The sequence below is a fragment of the Pipistrellus kuhlii genome, unplaced genomic scaffold (genome assembly GCF_014108245.1).
Source record: "Pipistrellus kuhlii isolate mPipKuh1 unplaced genomic scaffold, mPipKuh1.p scaffold_m20_p_12, whole genome shotgun sequence".
Classification (NCBI taxonomy): Eukaryota; Metazoa; Chordata; class Mammalia; order Chiroptera; family Vespertilionidae; genus Pipistrellus; species Pipistrellus kuhlii.
The window spans coordinates 3,291,711-3,309,762 of NW_023425427.1; positions in this window are offsets into that span (position 1 = coordinate 3,291,711).

Here is an 18,052-nt window from a genome sequence, read left to right on the forward strand (position 1 = left end):
CTATGGAGCATAGGAAGTAGTTCAAAATCTTAAAGTGGCTCCCAGAGACTAAGAGAGTTGGCCACTGGCCACTGCTCTAGTTTCATCTCTCAGGACTCCTCACCAGTTCTGTATTCTATCTGACTGATCTTCTTTACACTGCCTAGTGCTGCCACCTTTCCTTTAGACAACTAGAAGATGATTTCTCAGTGTGGAAGTGTTTTCTCTGCTCTACATGTCGAGCTAAGTCCCAGTTATCTTTTAGGTTTCTACTTAGACTTCATATCCTCTAGGAAGGAATCTGATTCCTAAATTTGGTCTTGGTTCTCTTCTCTATGGTCTCATACCATGTTGCACTTGCCCATAATGACTTTCAATAGTGTGAATTGCAATTGTTTGATATATATATATATATATATATATATATATATATAAAGATATATATATATATATATATATATATATATATATATAATTTCAGAGAGGAAGGGAGAGGGACAGAGAGTTAGAAAAATCAATGACAGAGAAACATCGATTAGCTGCCTCTTGAACACTGGGGATATGCCTGCAACCAAGATACATGCCCTTGACCAGAATCAAACCTGAGACCCTTCAGTCCACAGGCTGATGCTCTATCCACTGAGCCAAACTGATCAGGGCTACAGCTTATCTTTTGTTACTAATGTTATAGAGGATAATTGGGTCCTTCCTTTCAACCTTTGGTGATAGCCTCAGGAACCAAAAAACTGATATAACAAGACATGAATTCTGACTCATACTGGAAATATTGAGCATAAGGGCTTCTACAGATTAGGGGTTTCTAATGTTTTGCTTATCATAGTGGTCCTTAAGATTAGTGGCATTGCCCATGGCTGAAACAAATTGAAGTGCCTATAGAAATAAAGGATGCACAAACTGACTGAAGTCTTTGAAATTATATTAATCAAAAACCTCATTTCACTGATGAAGAAATCAAAAACTCTGATGGTGTTTAAATGTCCTCTCTGTTCTTGGATTGAATTCTTGACTTTTTTTTTTTTCAACCTACAGTTTCTTTCATCCTTTTCATTCCATTCAACTCAATATATTCTGATAGGTATTAATTATTTTTCCTTAAACATATGCCAGACATTAAGAATAGGTCCTCCATGTGAAGGCCGCATGTCATTTTTGAGACATAAATGTGAGTTTTCACTTATGGTTCATTGTGCATTCCATGAGTACAATTGCTTTTCTGTGGCTCATCCTGCATCCAGCTAAATGCGGAAATCTATTCCTCTTTAAAATCCTTTGACTAATTCACTTGCACCAGAGGTTTGGTAAGCAACACATATTTTATTTAAATCATCACAGGGGGAAAAAGATAGAGAGGAGAATATATCACACATCCCTAAGCAAGCAATTTAGCAGTCCTCCCATATAAAGACATAACTTCTCTAACATCCCTTGGCCCTCTGTCACTGGGGATTCCATTTTCTTCCTTTTCATGCAGGGAAAAAACCTTTTTAATTGACTTAGAACTCTTCTCTCCAGTATTTTTCTCTAAGCATTTTGAATCCCAGACACCATAATTCAGCTCTGAACTAGCTCCTCCTTCCAACAAGAGTTACCCAATCACAGTTATTGAGCTAAGCAAAGGGTCATCCAATTAGCAGAAATGCCATCTTTAGAAAAAGCATCTTGTGCACATTGCCTCTTTATGGTGGGCTAGTAAATCCCAAGGAGCCAAATCATTATTAACTGTGTTTTGAGCATCTGAAAATTAATTTATAAGATGCCCCCTAAGATTCTGACCTCTTGACATTTTGAGGATCATATAAAATATAAAATTGTTATATGAGGATCATATAAAATAAGTTGTGAGGATCATATAAAATAAGTATGAAAAACAAAAACCTGACATACAACCTAAAACAGAATAGAAGCTCAGTGGGTACTGGTTTCTTTCTCCTGAAACAACTGGATGTGGTGATTCATCTGTCTCCAAAGTTACTACTGTGTTAGTATTTAGGAGAATTCTCAGCATCTTCAACCCCAAAAGTATCCCTAAAATTTTCAGAAAAGCACAAGGTAGTAAAAAAGCACCTCTTGTTATTTGTTCATGATGGAGACATGACATTACTAACATAACCCAGAGCGTGTGTGTGTGTGTGTTTGTGTGTGTGTTTTTTAGAGAATTTACAGGTACTGTAACCTTCTTATGAAAGACTGTGTTATGCTCTAACAGGCTGTTGTAACATTCTTTTGTCCCCAGCCTAGTCTTTTGACCCTATATGGGCTACAGTTCCAGCTGTTAGTGACGAACAGAGGCATTTCGTGGTTTTACTTTGATGCACAACTTCGTCCCTATCTAGAAATGTCATGGATTAAGAGTCTCAAAGTAGAGAAGCTCCTCTCTCTATGACCTAATTCACATTCTTAGCAGATCTTGTGGGCACTCATGTTCATCGCAACAGCTCTCTGTGCAGTGCACTGACTGGAACTATTGGATGCCATCTAACTGCCAGGGATTAGGAACCTCTTAAACCTCCTGGTTCCAGCAATTTGGGAGAGGCAGGGTCTCCTGTCTATCCTTGGGACTGGTGACAAAACACCCCTGTGAGTGATAGCTCCTTCAACAACACAGATGAAACAGTCTATATGAAAAGAAGCTACCAGACTTCAGACCTTTTGCCTGGATTTATGATTACTGATTTTTTTTTAATCCCTCAGATTCTCAAATTGTACAAGTGATATGCACTCTGTAAAAAGCTATGGGAATTATGGGGATAAGTAACAATGGACTAAATATTTATATCATGAATATATTATTTTACAGTTCATCTTCACAATCACTTCACAAGATGGACACTTATTTTTATTGTATAAAAAGGCAAAATTGAGGCTCAGAAAGATTAAAAAACTTGCCTAAGACAAACATGTGCTAAAGTTACATTTCAAAAGCAGCTATGTCTGGGGAGAGGATGGTTATAACAACATGGGTAAGTATGTTGTACACATTTTCCCCTTTAATCTTCACAGAAACTTTAGAAGTTTTGCTTTCATCTCACAGAAGAGTAAGGTGAGGCTCAGGGAAACTCAGTACTCATTCAGAGAGATAGTACCAATATTCTATCGGAAGGACTCTGAAGCATTCTTGGGTAATGAGGACCTCCAAGGGGACATGGTTGGATTTAGTAAGATGCCCTAAATATTCCATAAAGTCTGGAAAAGGGGGAGACTTTGAAGAAGAGAAAAGGGTATCAAAGGGACAAAGTTACATTAGTGTGGAGTCTAGTTTTGCTTCTACTTTCAATGGCAAACCTGAATTTTCTGTGGAGTTGCATAAGACAAAGCATTGTATCTGTGTTCAGAGGGCAAGCCTGAGGAAAAACTCGGGACACCGCCTGCATTCTAAGTGGCCCAAGTGATGGAGGGAATGGGCCCCATTCCAAATTGATTAGTTCTGCTACCTTCTCATTATTGTTCCGCCTGAAGTTTGGCATGCAAGCAAGGTCATTCCACGCATGGGTCTGCGTGACTTAACTAATTCTGCTACAAATTCCCTCCCCTCGACACCCCCGCCCCCCGCTGCAGCATGCCACCTGCACTAAAGAAAATTAAAAATCATCACATGCATTTTACATGAGTTCCTGAGACCAGTGAGAAATTAATGTTATGTTGTTTTTTTGATAAAGATACAGCTGTTTTTTTGTTTTTTTAAAAAGATGTTCATATAATTCATTAAAGGAAATCTTCCTCAAAATTCCCCCATGGAGCCTTTGCCTCAGGATGGGAAGAAATATGCATGAAGACTCAGAAGAATAACTTTGAACAAGGCTTCTTCTTGCAGTCCAATTTATAAAGATTGCCAGGGTTGTGTGTCAGGTTGCTGCCCTCTCCAAACTCACAGGAGCCTTGGTACTTTTCTATTCCTATAGCTCCTCTTAGGTTGTTTCCTTAGCCCCGTGGTTGGCAAACTGCAGCTCGCGAGCCACATGTGGCTCTTTGGCCCCTTGAAAGTGGCTCTTCCACAAAATAGCATGGCCTGGGGGAGTCTATTTTGAAGAAGTGGCTTTATTAGAAGTTTAAGTTTAAAAAAGTTGACTCTCAAAAGAAATTTCAATCATTGTACTGTTGATATTTGGCTCTGTTGCCTACCACTGCCTTAGCTAAAGCAATGTCTTCTCATGCTATCATGTTCAATCACTGCCAGTTCTACAAGGTTGACCACAGATGTCTCAGTTTCCATTAAGTCATATCCTCATATCATCACATCAAGATATGATTGCTCACTCCAGCTGGTATGGCTCAGTTGGTTGGAGTGCTGTCCCATGTCCCATATACCAAAAGGTCAAAAGGTTGCAGGTTTGATTTCAATCTCTGGTTAGAACATATATAGAAGGCAACCAATTAATCTCTCTCTCTCTCTCTCTCTCTCTCTCTCTCTCTCTCTCTCTCTCTCTCCCTCCCTCCCTCCTTCCCTCCCTCTCCTTCTCTCTAAAATCAATAACCATATCCTCTTGTGAGGATTACCAAAAAATGAATGCTCTCTTATCAGATCTTCAGTAATTCTTAAAAAGTTCTGCTATCCTCTGAACCTCAATATTCCTACTAATAATGTGAAAATGATTATGCCTATATTTAAAGGTAGATTTTAAAATTAGATAGTGTATAAGAAACTGAACAGAATATTTGGCAAATAGTACTAAAAAGTAGTGTTAATTGTGTTAATATTACTACTAGATAGAAAATACAGTGTCCAATGTTCCTTAAGTGAATTCAAAACCCTTCACAGTTATGTTTCAGTATTGGTTCTAGTCTTATATTCTGACACTTTCTCCAGGGAACTTCTGTTCCACCCCCTCCACATTCTTTATTCTGTTAAACTAAACTCACTGTTAAGTGAGCATTGTGCACCATCATTGCTGAGGGTGTCCATGGTTGTTATGCTTTTCACTTTGTTTCCTTCAGCATGAAAACTTACCCAAGATCTCATGGTCAACAAATCACATAGAAAATAAACAGCAGCCAGAATTAAATCAGGTTTCCTTACCCACAGACAGTTCAGCCAGCCTTGTAAAAGGTGCCAAGTCATTGTTTGGAAGTGATTTGCTTGGTTATAAACATGAGCTTTGACTTCAAACTTAGGTTTGAATGTGATGTGAGTTGACTAGCTACACAGTTACAAACAGGTTCCTCAGGTCTCTTAGCTTAGGCAGTGATCTTTGTAAAAAGATAATGATATGTATTTTCTTAAAGTTATTATTATGCATTATAATGTCCAAATTTATATTCAATATATTTATATTCAAACCTATATTCATGGTATAATCTACAGTATATGTAATATACACTGAATGCTAGATTATTATGTGTTCAGAGATCATAATAATCTGGCCACTCAGTGTATAACATGTGTACAGGTATGTAATTTGATTTATGTTATAACTTCAAGATACTTTAATATCTTTGTAAATACATCTATTGTGTGTATATTATGATTCTATATGTGATATTAATATATATATATATATATATATATATATATATATATATATATATATATATTAGTTTTAAGAATATCAACCTTAATTCTGACTCAAGGAAGCAGAAGATCCAGAAATCAGCCAATTTAAAATAAAATATTACAATTAAAAGTTTTGAACAGTGTTTTAGCCTAAGGAGAGGCTAAATATTCTTGCCATACTCACTGCCCTCACCCTCCTCAGGCCCTACAAGAGCCTCCTGGGGCAAAGTAGAGAGTAATCTATAGGCAGAGCTCCACAGAATCACTGAGTGTAAAAGGAGGAATAGAGTGAATTCCTGCTATTTACTAACTTGTAATAAATCCCCTCTAAATAATTGAGAAATATAGACCAAAGTCTGCTACCCAATGGCCAATGACTCACTTTCCTATGAGAGTCTTGAGGGGAAGAGAGGCATTGTATGTTTTTTTGTTTTTGTTTTTTGTTTTTTTGTGTTTTTTTATTTGTTTGTTTGTTTTTTTAGCTAAACTGATGACAATTGCCAGGAAGCAAAACCTGCTCCTGAGAATGGCAGTTTTGCACCTTATTTTATACATTAGAATCAAAGGAGAAGACTTAGGGGGATACACGAAATCCTCTGATGATCCAGTAGGGAGGTAGGAGAAAGCAAAGCTAGGGAGGTCTCTGGGATTGGATTAATCTAAAACAAATAGGCACATACTTCTTTTACATAGGTGGGTGCAGGATAGTTAATGTGAACAATTAACATGATAATAACAATGAGGAGTTCTGTGGTCTCCTTCTCTGATGGGTGATTGTGCCCTAAGGGGTCTGGAGGAAGGTTCTTGCCAGAAGCCAGGAGTGTTGCTGCAGTACAGATTCTTCTGCATGGGAAGAAGGGGGACTTCAGGTATACGGGCTCCCTCTTAAAATCTAGCAAGGGTGCATGGTCAGTAAGCTACTGATGAAGTGGTCTCTGTTCATGTTAGTTAATAGTTTGCTACTGTTAAGTTTTGACTGAACAACATTGAAATATTATTAATGATACTAAATATATCTATACAATGTGTATATCCATTTTTGCACATATGGGCAGAAATAAATCTTTCAATGAAAACCAACTCCATGAGGGCTTCTGTTTAGCAGTGCACTTTTCCATTCCTGTGGACTGCCCAACATTTTTGCTGACCTGGCTTCAGTAGATTTTAATTTAGCAAAAAGCCTGGTTGAATAGATGCGTCACAAGTCCCAGGCCATGCAAGGCTCAATCTGTTGAGCAGAAATGTTGTTCTAGCTCCGTATTTGTGCTTCCTGCTGGCACTGGATCTGTGTATTTCTGTCTCGGTGGAGCATAAATGGAAGAGATGTCAGGAAGGGAGCCAGGTCTGGAAGGGACAAGAGGTGAAGTGGCAGCAGGGAGGTCATAGAGGCTGGTGTGTTGGAAAGATGCAGAGAAAGATGACAGATTATTTCATCAAATAAAAAGGAGCACACAACATCACCACAGGTTTCCACTAAAAAGCAGTATGCCCTTTGATGGCCTATGGAGATGGTTTAATAGGTTATTGTCTATATGGGAATATATCTTCCATTTACATGTATACATTTGACCAGGGGATAAATATTAGGGAGAAAATAATTTAATTTAAAAAAACATAATTGGACCCAACCAGCATGTCTCAGTGGTTGACTGAGAACCAGGAAGTCACAGTTTGATTCCCAGTCAGGGCACATACTGGGATTGCAGGCTTGATCTCAAGTGTGGGGCTTGCAGGAGGCAGTAGATCAATGAATGATTTTCTCTCATCATTTATATTTCTATCTCTCTTTCCTTCTCCCTTCCTCTCTGAAATCAATATTTTTTTTAAAGAATATAATTGGGTGACTTCAATAAGATAGCCATTGGATTCACTCTCGCTCCTGCTCTCTCTCATCCCTCTCCTAAGCCTTTACACATGTGGTCCTTTCTGAATAAAATTCTGTTCCCTGCTTTCCCCACCTGATGAACTTCTATTTATGACCAGATTCTTCTTTGGCCTATATCATGAGGGAAGTTTTCCTGGCTTCTAATGGGTCCACCGAGCACAATATCACTTCATGTCCAGTTTGTGGGGCTCTGAGGCCAGATTCCCATATATTAAATTTTTTTTCTCCACCACCTACTATCATTGTAACCTTGTTCAAGTTAATCCATTTGCCCTGGAAATAAGAGTAGAAGCCAGAAATAATATTAACACCCACTTCCTGGAGTAGGAATTTGAGGATTAAATGAGGCAATTTATTTAACAAGCTGGAATCAGGGCTGACATTGAATGCATGTTAACCATTTGTATTCTCTTCAATCATCCTTTAGGTTGAAATAGCGATAGACTAGGAAAAGTTAACACTCCACACTAAGAGTTTGAATTTTATGTGGTAAGAAACAAAGAGCTATTGAAGGTTTTTAAAAAAGTAGAGATAGAATCAAATTGGAATTTTAGATATATATATATATATATATATATATATATATATATATATATATGTATATATATGATGAGATGCAAATAGAGGAAGAATGCTTTCAAATCTGTTCAGTATAGCCCAGTGATTCATTTTTAAGCAATCATATTTAATCACTATTCTCCAAAACTAAGAGCCCTGTTAATTCCTCAAGCATTTATGGAATGCTCACTAAGTGTGAATGCTGTGTGAGGGCTGAGAATTCAGAGAAGCAGTTGCATAGTGTGGGATAATTGAGCCTAGTGGTTAAAATCATTGGATTTATAGCCATACAGACCTAAATTCACCATCAAGTACTATGTCTTTTTCTCTGAATGAGGTTCTTAAATTGTCTAAGCCTCAGTGTCTTCAAAATTATCAAGCTTAACAAGATTAAATGAGATACTGTATATCAATCACCTAAAATGCCTAGGAGTTGGTGTGTGTTCTGTTAATGCTCCTTATCGTTATTACTATTATTATCATCATTGATATTACTTTATAATAATAATATCAATGCTAAATGATACCTTTCACCAATGCCAAGGTGCTCATAGTCTGAATATAGAAAGCAGATATGTAGACATATAATCTTATATAATAAAAGGCTAATATGTAAATTGTCCCCTTGACCAGGCATTAGACTGGGAGTTCAACCAGTGAGTGGGACCAGCCTGCCCACCGCCTGTTGCCTCTCTCCCCAGCCAGCCTGCTCGACGGGCCCCCGATTGGGGTGGACTAGCTGGACCCCATTTGTGCATGAATTCATGCACCGGGCCTCTAGTTTATATATCTGAGGTGCCATGCTATAAAAATAGCAAGTAGTTGTTGAGTATATACTATACATCAGATTGTATTCTAAGTATTACACATGTAAAATAGTATTTTATTCTTACAAAAACCCTATGAGGCAGATAATGTAGTGCTCTCTGTTATGGAAAGGACAAGACACAGGAGTATAGGTTAACTAATGTGCCCAAAGCCACACAGAGAATTACTGGCAGAATTGTGTGTGAATTGAGATAGTCTAGCACAACTGCCATGCTCTAAACCACTAGCTTCCTGCTCTTCCTTGATAATTCAAGATGTGATAACTTTGAAATTATGGGAGATTTTCTATGCTGGGCCCTGACTGATGAGCTACTCATTTTGTTTCCAGGTAAGTTTCAATTTAAACAATTTCAGAGAGAAAGCTCTCCTCAACCTTATCCACAGCTAAAATGTTTCTGTCAAGAATCTGTCATATATTATAATGACAAGACATTACTATTATAAAATCTTTCTACATACTAAATACTTTTGTTAGAATTGGGGTCCGAAAAAGTGGGTACCACCCCTGCCAGCAGTGTAAGTATAAATTCTAGCTCTCTGTGCAAGCAGAGGGATTTTCCCCACAATAGTTGATCCTAGAAAGTTTTCTGCTGATTCATAAATGGAAGGACAGGTACGATTTAAGGGTGATATTAATATCTCCATTCATTTACCCATAAGAATTTTCCTTGTTGCTCTGCAAGGTCAACAAACAACAATGGAAAAAATGTTAGAATTACTATTGAAAACAATGATGATTGTTAATCTATTGAAAACAATGATGATTATTAATATATTGGGTCGGCAACTACGTAATTGCGGATTTTTAAAAGAAAATCAAAGACAATTTTTTCATGGAACTGAATAACTTTATTCTGTAATGTATTGCCCATTTTGATCAATGACCTTTTGCCATCTTTCAGGCAGCATCATAATCCCACATTCAAAAAACTTCTGGTTTTTATTAGCAAAAAACTGAATCAGGTACGATTTGACATCATCATCATTATTGAATTTTTTACCATTCAAGGAGTTTTGTAAAGATCGAAACAAAAAGTAATCAGATGGTGCAAGGTCAGGACTATATGGTGGATGTGGCAAAACATCCCAACCAAGCTCCATTAATTTTTGCCGAGTGACCAAAGATGTGTGTGGCCTTGCATTGTCATGATGGAATACAACACCTTTTCGATTTGTCAATTCGGGCCGCTTTTCTTCAACTGCATTGTTTAATTTCGTTAGTTGTTCAATGTAGACATCAGAATTGATCATTCGGTTGGGTGGTAAGAGTTCAAAGTAGACAATTCCTTTGTAATCCCACCAAACTGATAACAAAACCTTCTTTTGATGAATATCAGCTTTTGATGTTGTTTGAGTTGGTTCACCTGGCCTGCTCCACGATCTTTTCCGCTTGATATTGTTGTAAACAACCCATTTTTCATCGCCAGTTATCAGTCATTTTAAAAATGAATCATTTTCATTAGGTTTCTTTAGCAAATCGCAGCTGCTAATGCATTGCGTTAACTGTGATTCTTTCAGTTCGTGAGGAACCCATGTATCGAGTTTTTGAACATAGCCAAGTTGTTTTAAGTGATTTTCAATGCATGTATGTGATACATGAAGCTTCTCTGCAATCTCACGTGTTGTACTGTGACAGTCCGAATTGATTATTGCTTTGATTAGGGCGTCATCAACTTCAACTGGACGACCAGAGCGTTTTTCATCTTTGAGTGAAAAATCACCAGAACGAAATTTGGCAAACCAATTTTGACACTGCCGTTCTTTTAAGGCTTCGTCACCATAAACAGCACATAACTTCTTAGGAGCTTGCGATGCGTTTTTCCCTTTGCGGAAATAAAAAAGCAAAATATGATGAAAATGTTCCTTTTGATTTTCCATTTTTCAACGAACGCCAAACGAAAACTACAAAACAGATCAAAAAACTTTTTTTACTGATTAACAGCTGAATAGCCAACTATCAAATAACAAAATGTGTTTTACATTTGTACTACGTCTGCAAACCTAAAAATTCAACTGAATTTTTGTTGTGTGAAACCTGCAATTACTTAGCTGCCGACCCAATAGCTATAGCTATTAACACAGTATTTCATAAATATCTTAAAGGGATAAAACTTCAATGAGTATATGGAATTGATCATCTCATCTTAAAGATAAAGACATTGGATAATTTATGAATGTATTCAAGATCACATAACTACAAGTGTAACTATTATGGCCATGGCCAGAAGAACCATTAGTTAGGTCATAGCCATGTCTATAGATGTATCTCACCATTATTTTGGATTGCACCTTGTGATAGTACAATTTTGCAATTTAATTTACAAAAAGTTTTCTAACTAGTGGCCAGATACTGTAATCTCACCTGAACAGAAACTGGTGCATTTCAACAGAGTGGACAATAGGTACATACATTTCTCAGTTGGGTGACACTCTAAAATTTGTGTTTGACATGTGTCAAACACAAGGCCCGCGGGCCAAATCCGTCCCGCCAGGCCTTGCAATGTGGCCCGCACCTCGCTGTCATCACTGCACTCCGCTGCGTTTCCATCACAATGACAGTTTATGACTGTTCAGTAAACCATTCGGCCCGCGATTTAGGCTGGATTTTAGATTTTGGCCCCTTCTCTGATTGAGTTCGACACCCCTACAAATCAAGTGTTCATGACTGATAAATTGAGGGGAAAAAATTAGGGAAGAATAATCTTTCTTAATAATCTTTAGCAATGTAAGGTGTTTAGCAACTCTTACATTGCTAAAGAGTTGGTCATTAGATATTTCTTCTCATCATTCTTCTTAGAGCCACATCTTAGTAGTGTGCTTCTTTGCTTCCACAAAGTTGAACTAGGTCATGGAATATGTTAATGGTATGTGAACAGAAGCATTCTGTATTTTCCCTGAGGGAATGAAATATAGTGGCAACCATACTTTGGTAAAAACTGCTGTTTGAATTTTAACCTTGCTATCTGACTTCTACCTTCGATTACTTGCTTAAACAATAGGGTAGTTACGGGAGATTGACTCCCACTGACTCGGTGGCTTCCGGGGTAGAAACTGTGAATAACCTTTAGTTCTGCTTTTGTATTATGGGCAAGGTAGGGCCACATTCCAATGTCTAGCAGGATGTGACTGGGAACCAACCTGCAGGCTGTCCCCAGTCTTTAGAATTTAGTCTTTAGGATTTTAGAACAAAGGAAAATTCCTGTGGTTTGAACCTTTAAAAGAGACTGCCTACCCCTGAAACGGTGCAGTCCTTTAGAGACCACCTGCTTGTGTTGCTCTCCCGGCTGTCCTGGCCAGTCAATAAATCCTTGCCTGCCTTTTTAATTAATGAATCAGCCTCCGGTGGTCTTATTTTTGAACCCAGGGTTTGACCCCACAATAGGAAGATTTTACAAGATAGACCATCCTTTATTATGGTCTCTGACCATTTCTACAGTAACAGGGAAACCTGGGCCCATGAGGCACTGCATCCACCTGGACTCTGGGAGATGACAATGAGTAGAGAGGCCCTGTTGATTGGACTTATGTAAAGACTTTGAGATTTATTGGTTATCCTCCACCTCATCCTCATCATCCTAATGCGATTTAGTACATGATGTGGTGTTTTTTTAAAAAACATTTGGCAAGAGACTACAAGAAAGAAATTAGTTTATGAAAGAATTGACTCTAAATTGAAGGGAATAGAGAAAGTCAAGAAGTTCAGAAACTTGAAGGATTAAGAGAGAAAACTATTTTTCAACCCAATCTGTCAAAAGATATTGAGATAGTGATTGACTGTAACAAAAGCCAAAGAAAACTTAGACTGGCAGCCTGGATCAAATGAAAGGAATGGCCATCACAACCACTGTTAAAATCGCTGAGTGGATTAAGGTGTTTCAGAGGAAAGGTATAATTAAGAGCTTGGTATCCAGTAAATGCATTCAATTGCACAAAGTGTCTCAGAAGGGGGGAAACTACAATCTCCGCTTGCCTTTGGAAGCATTGTGAGTTAAAGTTGTTGTAATTAAGGTGGCAGAGGGTGAAGGGAGAAGAGAGGCAAGCAAACAAAGACATAGCAAATCTAAGAAATATATCTAGAAAAGAGCAGTAGAAGTGACTGAATTCAAAAAGATATAAAGGCTGTTAACATTTTAAGTGAGTGGCACTGCAAATAAATCACAGTCTATGACTGTTTGAGATTTAAAATAACACTAGGGCTCTCAAACTCTTAAGCAGGAAAGAGACGAAGAAAGATGCTCAGCTACCAAGTAGAGCATATTTTCAATGAACTAAAGGGAACTACCTCTAGACTTAAAGAGGCAACAGGAACTACTCTGGACTACAAGTTGATCAAGGTGACTGGGTGAGTTATCATGAGTTCTTGAGTTGAGATCTTGAATTATATCTCTGGTTAGTATGAGAGTGAATAGGTTTTACAGGCAGGAAATAGAAAAAAAGAATTATTTTTCATTAGAGAAGCAGACTGTAGTAGTTATTAAGACTGTTAAAATATTCCAAATTTTCTCCCTTCTTGTCATATGGAAAAGCGTACTTCCCTACTCTTTCAAGTTATGCATAGTCATGTAATTCAATTTTATCCTCCACCCAAAAATGTGGACAGATACGTTGTGTGTCATTTTGAGGTGGAAGCATTTATTTATCAGGGAACTTTCAGATACTGCAGTGTGGTAGTAATCCTGGAAGCAAGTATAGTCATGTGTCCTCCATCAATCTGGGACCCTAAATCACTACAATGAGCAGAGAATCCTTCTGACTTAAAATGGACATGTAGTGTAAAAAAGGAATGATCCTTTGTTGTTTTAAGACTCTGAAACTTGGCAGTTGTTCATTGTTTAGTGTAACATACCTATCCTGGCTTGATCATGGTGATGAGCTCATGTTGTCTCACTCTACAAATACTTTTCTCACAAATATAGAATGACCTTTACTTTAAGGTATAAGGTAGGGCTCTCTGGTTGAGCAATATGATCTATCATCTACACTTACATCCCTGGACTGCTAGCCATTCTTTGAGATTATGGCCATCCCCATCATGAAGACTTACCTCCTCCTTCCGCTTGCAGCTCTTCCTCTTGAGTAATTTATTAGTAATCTACAATAGAAAAGCCCAGAGACAAAAATTCAACAGAATTGCATCCTATCTGTCTCCTCCATGTCCCATCTCTTTGATGAAGTGCACACAAATTCACATAATTACTTCTTCCTTATCCACTAAGTGAGATAATGAGAATAGACCTGCTCCTCCCACCATGGCACAATTCCAAGAACCAGCAGCAATTAGTTTTTAACTTAGTCATAAACTCAATGTACTCCAGGCCTCTTGGATGAGGGGACATATATTCTCATCTCATTGACATGTATCCAAACCTCATCTGTTATCCCAGGATTTCATTTCTCCTTACAAAAAGAAGATGTTATATGAATATACCCAATAATTAGACTTATTTCATCAAAACATACTAATAACCTTTTTGGTTTTAAGCTTAATGTAAAGCTTCGTCAACAGCATGTCTTATTTTTTTGGTCTCTCACTTAGTCCAGCAGAGATAATGCACATTGCGGGCGGTCATTGTTTAATAATTCAGCTTATTGTTATTGAGGGCCTGCTGGGTGTTGTGCTGGGGATACACAAGAAGGCATCTGGAGGAGAATGACATTTAAGTGAGAGTTTATGAGTGAGGAAGTTAACCAAGTATGGGGGAGAAAAGCATTCCAAGCAGAGATAGTAGCCTGTGCAAAGCTTCTGATGTGCAAAGGTCAACTCATTTGGAAATTTGAAATAAGGCCAATGAGGATGATGTGGCAGGAACAAGTATGATATAGGTTTGGGTAGACACAGGCAGAGGCCAGTTTATCCTAGTCCTTGTAAAGGATGCCAAAAAAATTCAAATTGTAATAGAGGGATGATGGAGAGCCGTTCAGTAGTTATTGATAATCTTACAGTGCCAAACTTCCATTCTTTTTAAAACCATTGAATCTTAGAAATTCAAAGGCATCTTGCACATTATTTAATCTGCTATCTTTTCTATAGCAGATTGGAATTTCTATAAATCTGTTAATTAGCAGATTTATTGGGGGTTCTGTACATTCTATACTCTCTGCAGAAGAATGGAAGGCATAGATATGCCCCTTAAGTTACAATGGTCATGGGATAGACAATGAGAGTAAAAAGATGTTTAAAAAAAAAAAAGAAAAAGAAAGAAAGAAAGAAAGAAAGAAAGAAAGGAAGGAAGGAAGAAAGAAAGAAAGAAAGAAAGAAAGAAAGAAAGAAAGAAAGAAAGAAAGGAAGAAAGAAAGAAAGAAACTCCTGTATTTGTGTACACCCTTTAAACAATAATTTTGCTTTCTCTAACTGGAAACATATACATTTACAACTTTAAAAATGTGTTTAACAAACTACCCATGGGCATCAAATGGTTAAGTCACTATGCTCCTTAAAGAATAATACAAATAGGAGAAATGACAAACCATAAGGAGTAGCCCTCATGATTCAACTGACAACATTTCTTTAAAAAGGCAAGAGCAAAAAGTAGAGTGAAATAAGAGAACCAAAAGCTTGCTGCAGTTGCAGAATTTTAAGGGATTTATTTTACATTCTCTGGGCATAGTTCTAAAATATTCATGCATGTTGGACATAATTATGTCATTTTATTGTCCACTGCGTGTCAGTGAAATGTCATTTTTTCCACCGCTGCTTATATCACTTCTCCAGCAACTGGGGAATGCAAATGATTATAAACAGAGAGGTCTTAAGTGGTAGAGAATTTTATAGTGAAACTTTAAAATCCAAATGCTGTACTTAGAGAACGATGAAGGTCTAAATAGTACATTTTTCTATACAAAACACAGAGTGGTCCCTTTACAACTGCCACATTTAAAGGAACATTGAACTAATGATTGAAGGGCTCAGGAAATATCCTGGTGAAGACTGAATAGGCTATTTCTAAGTTGCTATTTCTAATCTAGAAATGACTCTTGTTCTGTGTTGCTTTGGAAGGCAACGAGTGGAGGATGCAAGAAGTTGATTTTGTTCCAGTTCCAGGAAGAACATCCCCTGGAATCCAGCTTTTCATGAGAAATCCTCAGCCCTGGTATTAGTGATATGTTAGCAGAGGGGTGCTGTGGAGGAATGCTGTGCACTGGGCAGGAGAGGAGACTCAATTTAGGCTGAACTACTCTAAATAAATGTGTGTGTGTGTGTGTGTGTGTGTCTGTGTGTGTGTGTGTGTGTGTGTGTGTGTGTGTGTGTGTGTCATTGTGGAAATTACCTGAGATTGATGCCAACCAAACTAGGACTCAGATCTTAACGTTCCCAACTTGCCGGCTGGTTGACTAGCTGGCTGTTATGGCTCCCTTAACTTTTTCAAACTTCATCCTTTCTCACCTAAAAATAGAGATAACCTACTCGGACTTGTCGTTAAAATGAAATGACATGATATATGTAAAATTCCAAGAAGTTACCCACCAAAAAACAAGTGTTTTATAACATTTTCTAGGAAAGCGAGGCTCATAGGCATGTAATGCAATTTCCATCCCATAGTAGGTGTTCAACAAGCGTTAGACCCCTGTATCTTTCCATATCATTGCTGAAAGATTGGCTCCAATTTCTGAAAGCTACTACTGGGTTGTTTACTCTTCATATCAAGAAAATGGATTGCCTTTCTGGTTTTAACACTCAAACCCTGTCTTTGTTTTCGCAGCCCTGCCTGTGCTTATTTCGGTAGGTAATGAATCTTCATGTAGTAGGGGTCTCTTTATGTGTGTGCTTTAACCTCCTTTCAAATTGCTGGTTTTTCTCAGGAGAACTTCAAAAGAAGATGAAAATGCAACATTCTTCTTGACCTTTGTCCCAATTTAACTTAAAACCCAAACCAGAATGTTAAATCCAAAAAAAGAACTTTGAATTAGTCTGTCTGGCTTCTTTTCATTTGGTGGCAAGAGAGGCAGATGCATTTTTATAGCATTGGTTTTATTTCCCTTTGTTACAAAGAAAGCCAACGTCAGTCACAGTGCTACCTGTGGCTGCCAAATATGACACAGAAAACTGAAAACCACCTCATGTAGTGATCAGCCTTAAAATTTCCCACATTTACTTACTTTCTATATCCTCTTTATTCCTCCTCTTTTTGCATGAAATTTTCTTTACTAAGAGGTCTAATTTGGATTTTGTACTACAAATGGCAATACTCCAATTTAGAAAACTCTGAGTTATGTAAGTCATCTCTATTAAACCAAGTTTTGGGAATTCAGGGCATCAATAAGCAATGCAGCCTATTCTCAATGCATCATAGAGGTTGAGAACAGAGTGCTTTCTTCCACTTTTGCCAAACCAAATGCTTCTGCAGGGGAGTCTGTGAATTGTCTCGCTTGATCTATAATTTGCTAGATGGATTAGTCAGAATGGGCTACATTATGCTGTGTAAAAAACAACACTAATAATAAAAAAGAACACCTATAACAGTATACTGTAAGGAAAGTTCTATGAATGGCTTCGGGGTCATTATTAAGCTACTTGAACACAAACACCGTGACACCACAACAGTGAATTTGATAACCAAGACAACTCCTAAGTGACTAATGGGCGGGAAACTCATACAACATGGAGATGCTAGACAAAGAGATTATTCACACCTTGGACAGAACCGAGTGGCAGTGTGAGATTTCATCATGTTACTCAGAGCAACACACAATTAAAAACATATGAATTGTTTATTTCTGGAATATTTAATTTAATATGTCAGATCATAGTTGCTACATGGATAATAGGGGACTACTTTATTTATAAAACACCTTGTATTTTATAAATAATAAAATATTCATGAAAGGGAGACATTTAGGTCCGCAGCGGAGAGCTGGGCAAGGGTGTGAGTGTTCTCCTTTGTGTCTGGTTTTCCATAGATTAAAAGTCATCTGATGTTATGTCATTTGGCTCTTCCATTTTATGATCCACCTTCATTTCTCTTAAAACAGTACTTTGTACCAATACTTTGCTTCTAATCTTCCATTACAAGTTGTTGTTTTTTTCTCTTTAGCATATTAAAATATTAAATAATTAGCATGACAGCTTCAATGCATTTACACAATACCTAATGGTAAAATTAACATCAACACCACCTCCCTGTATCTGTGCAATTACCTGTATTTACACAAAGTGCCATCACAAAACTTGGCTCATTTTAACTTCACAGTAAGTCTGTGAGATACCTATAATTATCTGAATTTTACAAATGAGAAAATGATGCTTCATTCAGTGATAGGGCCTAAACTTAGGTTTACTAATTCCATGCCCAAGC